Source organism: Lolium perenne, chromosome 3 (genome assembly GCF_019359855.2).
Source record: "Lolium perenne isolate Kyuss_39 chromosome 3, Kyuss_2.0, whole genome shotgun sequence".
Taxonomy (NCBI): domain Eukaryota; kingdom Viridiplantae; phylum Streptophyta; class Magnoliopsida; order Poales; family Poaceae; genus Lolium; species Lolium perenne.
This window is the reverse complement of record NC_067246.2, coordinates 127,707,845-127,720,946: the sequence shown is the minus strand read 5'-3', so window position 1 is coordinate 127,720,946 and position 13,102 is coordinate 127,707,845. Positions and strand designations below refer to the sequence as shown.

The following is a 13,102-nucleotide window of genomic DNA, read 5'->3' as shown; positions in this document are numbered from 1 at the left end:
GAATAGCATAGTGAAGTGCTTATTTATATTCCTTTATGATTGCAATGTTGAGAGTGTCCACTAGTGAAAGTATGATCCCTAGGCCTTGTTTCTAAGCATTGAAACACCGTTTCCAACAAGTTCTGTTACATGTTTGCTTGCTGCCATCTTTATTTCAGATTGCTATTACCGCTCATATACATTCACATTACTTGTATTTCACTATCTCTTCACCGAACTAGTGCACCTATACATCTGACAAGTGTATTAGGTGTGTTGGGGACACAAGAGACTTCTTGTATCGTAATTGCAGGGTTGCTTGAGAGGGATATCTTTGACCTCTTCCTCCCTGAGTTCGATAAAACCTTGGGTGATCCACTTAAGGGAAAACTTGCTGCTGTTCTACAAACCTCTGCTCTTGGAGGCCCAACACTGTCTACAGGAAAAGAAGCCAACAGTAGACAACATCCTCTCCCACCACTCCTTCCTCGGTGACCATGGTCTCGGCCACGCCCATGGCCGAGAGGCCGTCCTAGACGCCCTCCCCTCGATCATGTGCGGCCAGCCATTGCTACGGAGATGCCTATGGCGGTGATGGTGGGTAATGAAAGAAGTGAGGTTGTGGAAGAAAATGGCCTCCACTGACCTGCTTAAAAGGGCCAGAGCTTTGGATGTCGGCGCATAGAATGAAACGACGATATTGATGAAGGGCAGACGGCTTTCGCAGTGGGTGGGCGGTGTAGCCAGAACAATAGCGCATGTGTCGTGTGGCGCGGCTAGAGCAGGAGTGGCAAGGTCATCCTACTTCCACTTATGGCTAGAGAAAGAAGGGCGTTGGGCCGCTGCCATGCGGGCCCTCGGTCCACGCGGGCGGACATGTGGGTTACATGCGTTGTTCGTGTTGATGCATCGGTTCCCCAAATTTGATGTGACGATGGGTCACGGCTGACGGGTCATTCCATTTGGGTCGTTCGCTGGAGCGTGTGTGGTCTGTTCGTCTGTCAGCGTGGATGGATTCGGACAATCCATGACCCAGTGAATAGGCTCGCTCGTGAGAGAGCTGGAGGATAGGTCAAACGAGTTGTTAAACCCCACGCGTGTCCGTTTGCATGCAGTTGTAGCTGGCAGCAGAATTGGGCCACTTGGGGACAACAAGTAGGACCGCTGGTGCGTGGGAAATGAGTGTAGCGCACCGTGGTCCGTGGATTCTTTAGAAAAACAATGAGACGTTCTTTAACAAAAAATCAAGCACTAATATCGACATAAAAGGACAACTGCCTCTATAGTGAGACAAACAAAATACATCCTCCCTTCCTAAAATAGTGTATTAATTTTCGTAAAGTCAAACATTATAAAGATTAACCAAAGTTTATTTGAAAGAAAACTCTGCCCAATTAGGATTTCGTTTATACGGTTGATTTTGTAGCGATAAGAGCTATTATAATATATCTCAGATGAGGAAGGTTTTAGCAAGATCACATTGAAGTTTATAGAACTTGTATTGATGATCTAGTTCAATTCCATCAGCTTAAGTGAAACTTCAGTCTCCATTACAAGTTTATTTGAAAGCGCGAAAATTTTCCGGATTTTATATGCATGAATGTAATGCACACATCTTCTTCCTCTCTTTTGTAACCTCAAATCTTGGGATGTTACAGCTGGGGAGGTACATGAATTCATGCTTATCAGCCTTATCCATGGCATCACCAAGTGATACGTCCAATTTTCATCGCTATTCTATATCATAATTTACTGTTATTCATTGATATATTTCATATTTAGAAGTGATACTTATGTTATTCCACCTATTTTTGCATGTTTGATGGTTATTGGAGAATTAACTGCCGGAGCCAGGATTCTGCTGGAAAAAGGACCGTCAAGACACCATACTTCTGAAGAACAACAATTCCCAGAAATTATACATAAAATCCTAATTTGCCAGATGACGGAGAAAGCCAAAAGGGGAGGCCAACATGGGCCAGGAGTGGGCCATACCACCCGTAGGCGCGGGCCAGCCTCAGGCCGCGCCTAGGCATGGTCTGGGCACCCTGGCCCACTTTTGACGATCACCCCTCGCGTATTTCAACCCCTCGGGAAACCTAAGATCGGGGGAGCGACCAGAGAAACATTCCGCCGCCGCTACGAGGTGGAGAACCAGAGAGAGAAAAGCTCTCCGGCAGGCTGAAATCTGGCGGGGAAATTCCTTCCCGGTGAGGGGAGATTGTCGCCATCGTCACCGCCATCGAGCTGGACTTCATCGGGATCATCATCACAATCATATCCACCACCAGCACCATCATCACCGACGTCTCCACGCCGTCCCGATTTAACATCTTGGGTTCAATACTTGTCTAGTTCTTTCCCGGTGTTGATTACTCCTTGTAGTTGATGTTATTAAGTGAAACCATTGAATTAAGATTTATGTCGATATTGTTATTCATCATTATATCACCTCTGATTATGATCCATATGATGTCTCGTGAGTAGTTCGTTTAGTTCTTGAGGACATAGGAGAAGTCATGATGTTAGTAGTGGAACTATGTTGAGTAATATGCAATGATTTGATATTAAAGTTGTGGTGCTATTCTTCTAGCAGCGTCATGTGAACATCGACTACATGATACTTCACCTTTATGGGCCTAGGAGAATGCACCGTGTATTTGGCTACTAATTGTGTGGTTGCGGGAGCGACAAAAACCCAAACCCCCGTTAGGAAACCGGTGCACGAGGGAGTGTAGGATCTCAAAGTTTAAGACTATGGTTAGATTTATCTTAATTACTTTCTTGTAGTTGCGGATACTTGCAAGAGGTATAATCACAATATGTATTAGTCCAAGTATGGGGTAGTACATAAGCATAGGTTCACCCACACAACACTTACCAAACCATTGAATATTATTCAGCTATGTGAAGCGAAAGCACTTGACGCAATTCCCGTGTGTCCTCAGGAACACTTGGTCATCATAAGTAAAACAACCGGCTTGTCCTTTGCTATAAAAAGGATTGGGCCACTCGCTGCAAGTATTATTACTACATTTTATTTACCCTTACTTTATTTATATGCAACACCAAATACCCCTGCAAACATGTTTGCTAGTGTTTATAGTGAATCCTCGATCAAAATTACTCGTCAACACATTCTGCTCCTCGTTGGGTTCGACACTCTTATTTATTGAAAGTACTACGATACACCCCCTATACCTGTGGGTCATCAAGACTATTTTCTGGCGCCGTTGCCGAGGAGTGAAGCGCTATTGAAGAGTGGAATTGGTAAATGTAACTTTTACTGTAAGTGTTGTTTTTATCTATGTCTGCTACTGCTTTATTTCATTATGGAGGCGTCTCCGTTTGGCTCTCTGTTTGGAATTACTACTACTGTTACAGTAGTAATGAACTACCGCGTGCTCAATTGGATCATTTTAAAATACCTATGAAAATAATTGAACGTGTTATGAATAATTGGTATTATGGAGATGTAATTGTCCATCCGGATGATCATCTACTCTTTATACATGAATTATGCGAGTTGTTCAAGTGTGCACGTATCTCAATGGACCAAGTTAAGAGGAAATTATTCTCTTTATCACTTTAGGGAAGAGCCGCGGAATGGTATAAGATGCTGAAGAATGGCCGATCTATTGGATGGAAGGAAATTGTACCAATTTCTACAGCTCCATACATGTCTTACTACTCCAGAGAGGCAAGCAGCAGTTGTTGTTAACTTAAGGGGAAGACATCCGGAGAACTTATTGGTACTGATTACTTTGATCGTTAGATCATCTTACCGTATTTTATTCAGTCTTTAATTAGTTGCACTGGATTATTACCTGACTGAATGTTCCCCGCATTAAGATTTTCCTGGTCTGAAGTAGCACGAAATTCAGTTGTTCATCTGACTTACCACAGAAGTTACGTTTAAAAGAAAGTATTTTACTGGTGTAATTGTGTTTTCGGTGAACATTTTCCATTTGAATAACTGTGCTGCAATATCGAATCGACTACTTTAATCCTAGCTGAGGGGATAAAATCTGTTAATAAGGAATGGCGAAAATATTTGATTATATATTATTCAGGCTAGCTTACCTTCTTCACTGTACATTCTATCTATTTCATCACCTTCAATTGATTTAGCCAGCTTAGTTTTCATAGCATTGATGGTATCACATGTTTCATTTAAGCACATGAAATCCTCATGCGGTACCTAACGTATCTTTTTCTATTTTATGCTACTATGTATGGGCAAACATATTGAACATACATTGTATGGAATAAAAATCATGCAACGCTCCAGCTCCTTATTTCTCAACGGTCCCTCTTTCTTTGCAGATCTTAGTCTTTTTTATGTCACTACTAGCAGCAGAGAGGATTTTTTATGTTCATATAATGGTCATCCTCTGCAAACAGATTGCTTCTCTGTTGCTATACAGTTGCTTAATTTTTCTCAAATTTCAAGTTTTAAAACAGTCTTCCATTTATTTCTGAAGTTCAGATGTCATTGTAGAACCTCATGCTTATATGAATATGAGACAACTTAATCCTGCCTTCCAGTGTCCAATATACAAAATAGAATAATATGCAATCAATTATTAACTGTGAGATTTAACCTTCACTTACCAAGAACACACAAGTCTGTACTTATGTTGTTCTGTTGGCATGGAATGGTATAATCATTTGCTATTTCCATGACAACTGGTTTTATTTCAAGTAACCTTCAAAGCCATTTTTATGGTTGTAGCAATATTATACCAATGTCGGTTTGTTCACACCAACACCAACAAGTTGTCATGGTTAAGCAGAATATTGATTCTGTGGTTGTTGAAATGATTCCCGACAGAAGGAACAACCTTCTGTTTTTTTTTTCCTGTTTGTTGTACCCCTTTGCTTGGACATGTACAACCACTGCGCCTGTTGTTATTCTGATCATATGCATCTCTTATCTTAGATGCACTATATGACTCACGCTCTGAAAAATATGCTGGTGCACCTTACTTGGCACATTTTACTGTAGTTTGTCCTACTAATAGTGTGGCCAGTGCAATGAATGATGTGGTTTTCTCTAGAATTCCTGGATATGCAAGGGAATTTGAATTTTTTAGTTTTGATACTATTTGCAACAAGTTGGACTATGTGGCTGATGCAGACTAATGTATCCTCCAGATTTCTTGGTAATGTGAATTTTAGTAACTTTTCATAAGATTTCTTTGAAGTTTGGGTGTCCCGATAATGCTATTGAGAATATCAATAAATCCACTGGGTTATGCACTGATACCCATCTCATGGTCATGAGATTAGGCGAATGTGTCCTTCAGGCCAATATCAGAATTTCAGGCTATAAAGATGAGGGTGTCTGCACATTCATAATAGTGTTGAATGCACCCTCTACAAAATGGCCCTTCACATTACCATGTCGGCTATCCGAGGTGAGATACTTGACATCACTAGTAGAAACAAGGGCTTTGGTTTTTTGCCCCAAATGTCATTTGCACCGGATTTGGCACGAACCGGTGCTAAAAGGGGTCATTAGCACCGGTTCGTGGGAAGCAGCCGGCCGAGGGACCTTTTGCACCGGTTCGTGTTACGAACCGGTGCAAATGATCTATCTTTTGCACCGGTTCGTAACACAAACCGGTGCAAAAGGTTCGTCGCCAGGCACGTGTCAGCCGAGGAACCTTTAGCACCGGTTCGTGTTACGAACCGGTGCAAAAGATAGACCATTTGCACCGGTTCGTAACACGAACCGGTGCTAAAAGGTCCCCAGCCCTATTTCAGCTCAGCTACCGGCCAAACAGCCCAGCTCACTTCATTTTTGCTAGGAGAAGGTGTGTGTGTTGAGTGCTAAGTTGCTTCTCTTTGGCATGCACGTAAGGTGCTCGATGAAATGTGTGAGAGAGTGATGCCGCTTGATTTTACACCCAACAAAAATGAGATGAGGTGCTGGAGCGACACTTAAGCTTTCTCCTCTTTCTTTCCTCCTCGATCAAGGTTTAAGCAACAACTTAACCCTTTCATTTGTACGGTGCTAATTTCCACTATTTATAAATATTATGATGTTTTGTAATTGTTTATTGATAAACTTAATTAATTATTTGATGTAGATGAACCGGCGGCAATGGATGTACGTTGACCGACGTCTACCCGAGTTCAGATCGGGCCTGGAAGAATTTATCCGTGTGGCTCAGGAAAACCCACAGGCGGATGGTTTTATGTGTTGTCCATGTGTTGATTGCCATAACTTGAAGCAATACCCTGAATGGCAAGTCATTCACTCACACCTGCTTTGGAAAGGTTTCATGCCCAGCTATAATTGTTGGACCAAGCATGGAGAAAGAGGGGTTATGATGGAAGACGACGAAGAAGAAGAAGAGGATGATGATATGTATAGGACCGGATGGAGCGTTATGCAGGGATCTCTACCCTGTGGACTTTATCACAGAGTCGACACCTTGTGAGCTACATTTCCAAACGATGGGCTACTTAACGCTCAAGGCAGCGATCGGCTATGTCTTACCGCCGGTACCTGATCAAAGATATCACTTCAAGCCGGTTCCACCTGGATACGCTGTTGCCGGGGTGGATCAAGTTATGGATGGGTATGGGCCGCTGAGGCTTGACCACCCTGCCGGTGAAGGGGATTTGCTAGAGCTGGGAGAGGCCAAGAACACTACAGTTCTATGGCGAAAGGAATTCATTGTGATTCCGGGTTGGAAGGCGCCAACAAGGTCTCCACCGAGCCAGCATTCTCCACCGATGCAGCCGTCTCCAGTGCGTGAGCCTTCCCCGCCGGCGCGTGAGCCTTCCCCGCCGGCGCGTGAGCCATCTCCGCCGCCGCGTGAGCCTTCCCCGCCGGCGCGTGAGCCATCTCCGCCGCCGCGTGAGCCTTCTCCGCCGCCCAAGTATAAGAGGAAAATTAGGCGGACCGCTACGACACAGTTGAGTCGTAACAAATCACCGAGACGCAAACAAGAGCCCCTCCCAAGAGTGCCTAAGGTTGCTCCCAAGAGACCTTATGACTATACAGTTGAGGAAAATGCCAAGATCGTAGCTGAACAGCACAAGCAACAAATGTTGAAACTTAAAAAGCCCCAGCTTGAGCCGGAGCCAGCTATATCTCTGGAAAAGAAGTTGAAACTGCTGAAGAACCTTCATCAACCTGAGCCAAGTCTTTCATCGAACTATGACCGGTCTATTCGCAAGTCAAATGTGTTAGCAAAAGAGCGGTGGGAAAAAAGTAAGATAGATGGGAAACCAGTTCCCCAGCTTGGAGCCCAAAAACTCGTGCCCCCGCTCCAAGTGTATCCCGATGTCCTAGCGTGCCTTGATCCAACGATGGTAAAACTATACAAAGATGAGGCAGATGCGGCCGGTATGAGTATTCCGAGTACTTAAGCCGCATCGAATTCATGGCCACGGACGATGTCCAATTAGCATACCATTACACATACGGGGAACCTCTTGTCAGAGCTGCGGAGTTGCCTAATCTATCAACACAGCTGCGAAGACTACATAATTGGTACTTGGATGCATGTAAGGACGGCCAGAACTGGATCATGGTGGCAATAAGAGATGAGCACTACGGGCGAACTGACGTGATGAACATCGAATTTTGTGAATTATTTCAGTTATTCAACCAAGACGCCCTCGACAAATCTCTGCTGAGTGCATACTGTCTGTAAATATTATTTATGTAATTAAGTCTCTACCGCGACTCGTCCATTATTGCTAGCATATAACCATACTCTCACTGTATTATGCAGAATGAAGATTCGCGAATGCCGCAAGGGGCAAATCTATGATCTTGGGTTCGTTGACCCATATACCGTGAATGGGTATACTGTCGACAACTCTCCCAAGGACACGGAGAATAACTTGGTACATGTCTTAAGGAAAAACTCATACAAAAGGGCAATACTATTTCCTTACAACTTCGCGTGAGTGTTACTCTCTTCACACATTAAATCTTTTTCGCTTACTCCATGTGTTAAGTGTAATTGATGAGTTATATGCATTTATATATATGTGTGTGTCCGCAGGTTTCACTATATCCTGCTAGTCATTGAACCCGACACCGGGATAGTAGAAGTCATGGACTCGAAGAGTAAACCCCTTGAGGCGTGGGGGGACATGGCTGATATCCTCCACAAGGCTTGGAAACGGTTCACCAACAAAGCTCCGGGTTTAAAGAATAAAGATCTTCGAATAAAACATGTACCGGTAAGTACTAATGGCTAGGCCGCGCATCTCTTTGATTCTAGTTTCAATACAATTATTATCATCCTTGATTATATATATATTATTTTGATTGAACTTTGTTCTCGTAAAGTGCTTGAGGCAAGAGGACGGGAATAATTTATGCGGGTTCTACGTTTGCGAGTTCATCCGCCAGAATACCCATCATGTGAGGGACATTTTGGAACAACTTGATGTAAGTAATTAAACAACATTCATGGCTTTATTTTATCACCTTAATTGTGTTTCATTCACATACACACATATATATATACTGACCATCGTACCTTCTTCAAATTATTAGATCGAACGGTTGCGGGACGGTCTTCTAGCAACAGAGCGTGTACGAGCAATTCAAGAAGAACTGGCGGGGTTCTTACTTGAGCAAGTCATAGCTCCAGATGGAGAACACTATGTGGACAACCGCCAATATCAATGTTGATGTAGACATATATATATATATATGCATGAACGTGTGTCACTTTGATCGATATATGTAATACAATGGTTTCCTATATATATATTTGAATTGTTTGCATTAATATTATACCGTGTTTCGAATGGACGCAGAGTCTGCCGCGGCAGCGTTTTAGTGAAAATTCCTGCCGCGGCAGGGAATGGCACCAAAACCCTGCCGCGGCACAACCCTTTTGCACCGGTTCGTATTACGAACCGGTGCAAAAGGTCCCCCGCCGGACTCTCCACGGACGGCCACGTGGTGCCCCCTTTAGCACCGGTTTGTAACAGAACCGGTGCAAAAGGGGGGGGCCTTTTGCACCGGATGGTTTGCACCGGTTGGCCATCCGGTGCATATGGACCTTTTGAACCGGTGCAAAAGAGCAGTTTTCCACTAGTGCATGGCTGGTGTTTATTTGGTGAAACTCATATTTTCTCATGAGCGTTGTCATTTCGAGTACCGTCAAAGAAAGAATAAAGGTATTTGTGATAGACGAAACTGATGCACCATCTATGGAGACAAGTAACGTTATATACCAAGAAGTGCTTGACCACCTCTAGAGATATTGGCTGCAATCTACATTTACATGTATAATTAATCACATCCCCGCATTTTCAATATGATAGTGTGTGCACTCAGGTAACTAATATCTTTTCGTACTCCACTTTCAGGGTCTACTTTGTGCAGAGAGAATCGGACTGCCCATTTAAAGTGCACTCAATTATTGAATGCCATTTCCCGCTCCTTCCTGTTGAGGGTCTATTTAGTGCAGACAGATCCCATGTGCCAGTTCAACCCCTAACTGTGAGTATTGTCTTAGATTGAAGATTTTTTTTTTCGCGAAAACGCAAAAGACTTACGTTTCGATGCATTGATAGAAAAGAAGGTCATATGTACAAGCCCGAAGCCGGACGAACACCACGCCGTACAACCCGACCCAAGAAAAGGAAAAATAAACCTAGTCTAGGGGAGCAGAAGGCGCACACCCCGGGCTCCCGCGTCCGCCCATAGCCGCGCCTCCGCCACGATGTCGTTGAATAGGGACGTCACCGAAGGCCGCGCGTTGTCGAAGACCACCGCGTTTCGATGCTTCCATATCCACCATACCGTAAGCATGATAACCGACAACGTGCCTTTGCGAAGCTGGCGAGGGGCGGTCCGCACTGCCAGGGACCACCACTCCGCGAAGTCGCCCTCAGCCAAGGGAGGGCTTGAAGTGGATCGGATCCACGACAACACCTCAAACCAAACCATCCTGGAGAACGAGCAGCCTGTGAGAAGATGGCGCATGGTCTCCGTGGAATGGTCGCAGAGCGGGCAGTTGGGGGTATGCGGTAACCCCCGTCTAGCCAGCCTCTCCCCCGTCCAACATCTGTCAAGGCAGGCCAACCACAAGAAGAATTTCACCCTTGGCGGCGCCCAGGATTTCCAGTTCAGCTTCCAGAAGCCTGCAGTTATCGCCCCTTGGAAGAGGGCGTCATAGCAAGAACTGGAGGAGTACTGGCCATCCGGCGTCCATCGCCAAACCATCCTATCCGGATCCGCCGAGAGCTGGGTATCCCTGAGTCGGCACCACAGCTGCACGTACTGCCATAGTGCCAGGGCGCTTGGTGCCCCTACTATGTCAGCGATCCAGGTGCGGTCCATCAGGGCTTGGCGGACCGTACGCGCCTTTCTCCGGCGCTTTGGTACCAGCGCATATACCTCAGGCGCCAACTCCTTTATGGCTTTGCCCTCCAACCATCTGTCCTCCCAGAAGAGGGCGGATTCCCCGTTCCCGGTCACCATGGTGGTGGAGACCGCGAAGGCATCCAACTCCGCCTTCGAGAAGTTCATGTCCAGCCCGCGCCAGGGTCGCAGGGTATCAGTATGCATCCTCCAAATCCACCTTACCCTAAGGCTGGTAGCAGTGCGAGCCAGGTCCGGAATCCCGAGGCCCCTAAGCCTCAGAGGTCGACAGACCCGTGCCCAATTGACATGGCAATGCCCGCCATTGGCATTAGCTCTGCCGGCCCAGAGGAAGCCTCTCAGGATTTTGTTGACCTACTTCAGGGCGGTTTTGTTGACCCCCAGCACCATCAGCTGGTGCAGCGGGATCGATGCGAGGACCGAACGAATAAGCGTCAGGCGCCCCGCCCTCGGCATCATAGCCGCCCTCCAAGTGGGGAGTTTGTCAGCAATCCGGTCTACCAGAGGCTGGAAAGAGGCAGCCGTCAACCTCCTGATAGACAGTGGTATGCCGAGGTACTTCACCGGAAATGGCGCTAGTTGGCAACCCATGCACTCAGCAGCGCCAACAGCCTCCTCATCCGAGCACCCGATCGGGGATACCGAACATTTGGCGAAGTTGGTATGCAACCCAGAGGCCGTCCCAAAGAGCTCTAGGATACCACAAACAGCTCGAAGCTCCATCTCATCTGGGTGGCAGAAGATCACCACATCGTCCGCGTAGAAGGAAACCGATGTCATCAAGTCTCGTCTTGCCAGACGCCTTAGGACCCCCAGCTCAATAGCCTTCGCCAAAAGCCTGTTGAGCGAGTTCATCACCAGAACAAACAGCGATGGCGACAGGGGATCTCCCTGTCTCAGGCCCCTCCGATGCCAGATAGGGGGGCCTGGCTCGCCATTGAGCAAAACCCTAGTACTCGCCGTGGAGAGCAGGATGGACACGATCTCGCGAAACCTAGGGCCGAACCCGAGTTTGCGCAGAATCTCCAAAAGGAAACCCCACGAGACAGAGTCGAAGGAGCGAGCTATATCCAGCTTGAGCATCACTCTCGGCTGCTTTTCCCGATGGAGGAATCTAGCGGTCTGCTGCACCAACATAAAGTTGTCATGTATGCAACGTCTGCGAATGAACGCGCACTGGTTGCGATCCACAAGAGATTCCATCCGGGGGGCAAGGCGGGTAGCCAACGTTTTCGCCACCAACTTGGCGAAGATGTGGATAAGGCTGATCGGCCGGTAATCACCCAAAGCTGCCGCATCAGGGCGCTTAGGCAGCATGGTTAGAAGGGCCTGGTTAAGACCCTGGAACCCGCGCCCACACATCGTGTACAACTTATCGAAGGCAGCCATGAAATCCCCCTTGACCACGCTCCAGCATTTCTGCAGGAACTCAGCCGTGAAGCCGTCCCGTCCTGGCGCCTTGCCAACTGGCAGTCGCCGCACCACCTCCCAGACCTCGTCCTCGGTGAATGCTCTCTCGAGCTCGGATAGATCCTCCGGGTGAGTGCCCAGGAAATCCAAGACCAGCGAGTGCAGCCTATCGACCGATGTGCCCAGTAGGCTCTCAAAGTGCGAGAAAGCCGCTCCAGCCATGGCCGCATGGTAAGAGATGACCGCGCCTTCAACCTGTAGGCTATGGATCACATTTTTCTGGCGCCTGTACGCCGCGTGCTGGTGGAAGAAGGCCGTGTTGGCGTCCCCCTCCTTGAGCCAGGCAATCTTGGCCCGTTGCCGAGCCATAGTGCGCTCGAGGGAGGCCAGACCCAGGTAAGTGTGTTTGAGGTGGGCCCTGAGTCGACGTTCATCCGGAGACAAGCGTCGTGATTCCATGGCAACATCCAGCCTTAACACCACCTCCCGCACTATCATGATCTGCAGTTTGACACACCCTACCTTCCTGTCGCTCCAGCTCAGCAGGCCGCGTGTCGTGTGAAGGAGATATGCCCTAGAGGCAATAATAAAGTGGTTATTATTTATATCTTAATGTTTATGATAAATGTTTATATATCATGCTAGAATTGTATTAACCGAAACATTAGTACATGTGTGATATGTAGACAAACAAGAAGTCCCTAGTATGCCTCTTAAACTAGCTTGTTGATTAATGGATGATTAGTTTCATAATCATGAACATTGGATGTTATTAATAACAAGGTTATGTCATTGTGTGAATGATGTAATGGACACACCCAATTAAGCGTAGCATAAGATCTCGTCATTAAGTTATTTGCTATAAGCTTTTGATACATAGTTACCTAGTCCTTATGACCATGAGATCATGTAAATCACTTATACCGGAAAGGTACTTTGATTACACCAAACACCACTGCGTAAATGGGTGGCTATAAAGGTGGGATTAAGTATCCGGAAAGTATGAGTTGAGGCATATGGATCAACAGTGGGATTTGTCCATCCCGATGACGGATAGATATACTCTGGGCCCTCTCGGTGGAATGTCGTCTAAATGTCTTGCAAGCATATGAATGAGTTCATAAGAGACAACATACCACGGTACGAGTAAAGAGTACTTGTCAGGAGACGAGGTTGAACAAGGTATAGAGTGATACCGAAGATCAAACCTCGGACAAGTAAAATATCGCGAGACAAAGGGAATTGGATATATATGTGAATGGTTCATTCGATCACTAAAGTCATCGTTGAATATGTGGGAGCCATTATGGATCTCCAGATCCCGCTATTGGTTATTGGTCG

At 46.3% G+C, this 13,102-nt stretch overlaps 1 long non-coding RNA gene across 1 annotated transcript; it reads left to right on the top strand.

Annotated features, from left to right (window-relative positions):
* The first annotated feature begins 7,756 nt into the window (after positions 1-7,756).
* LOC127342367 (uncharacterized) lies at positions 7,757-8,631 on the top strand. The gene is made up of 3 exons (XR_007876599.2): positions 7,757-7,907; positions 8,010-8,401; positions 8,510-8,631. It is a non-coding gene; the product is annotated as an uncharacterized lncRNA (long non-coding RNA).
* The last annotated feature ends 4,471 nt before the right edge of the window (positions 8,632-13,102 follow it).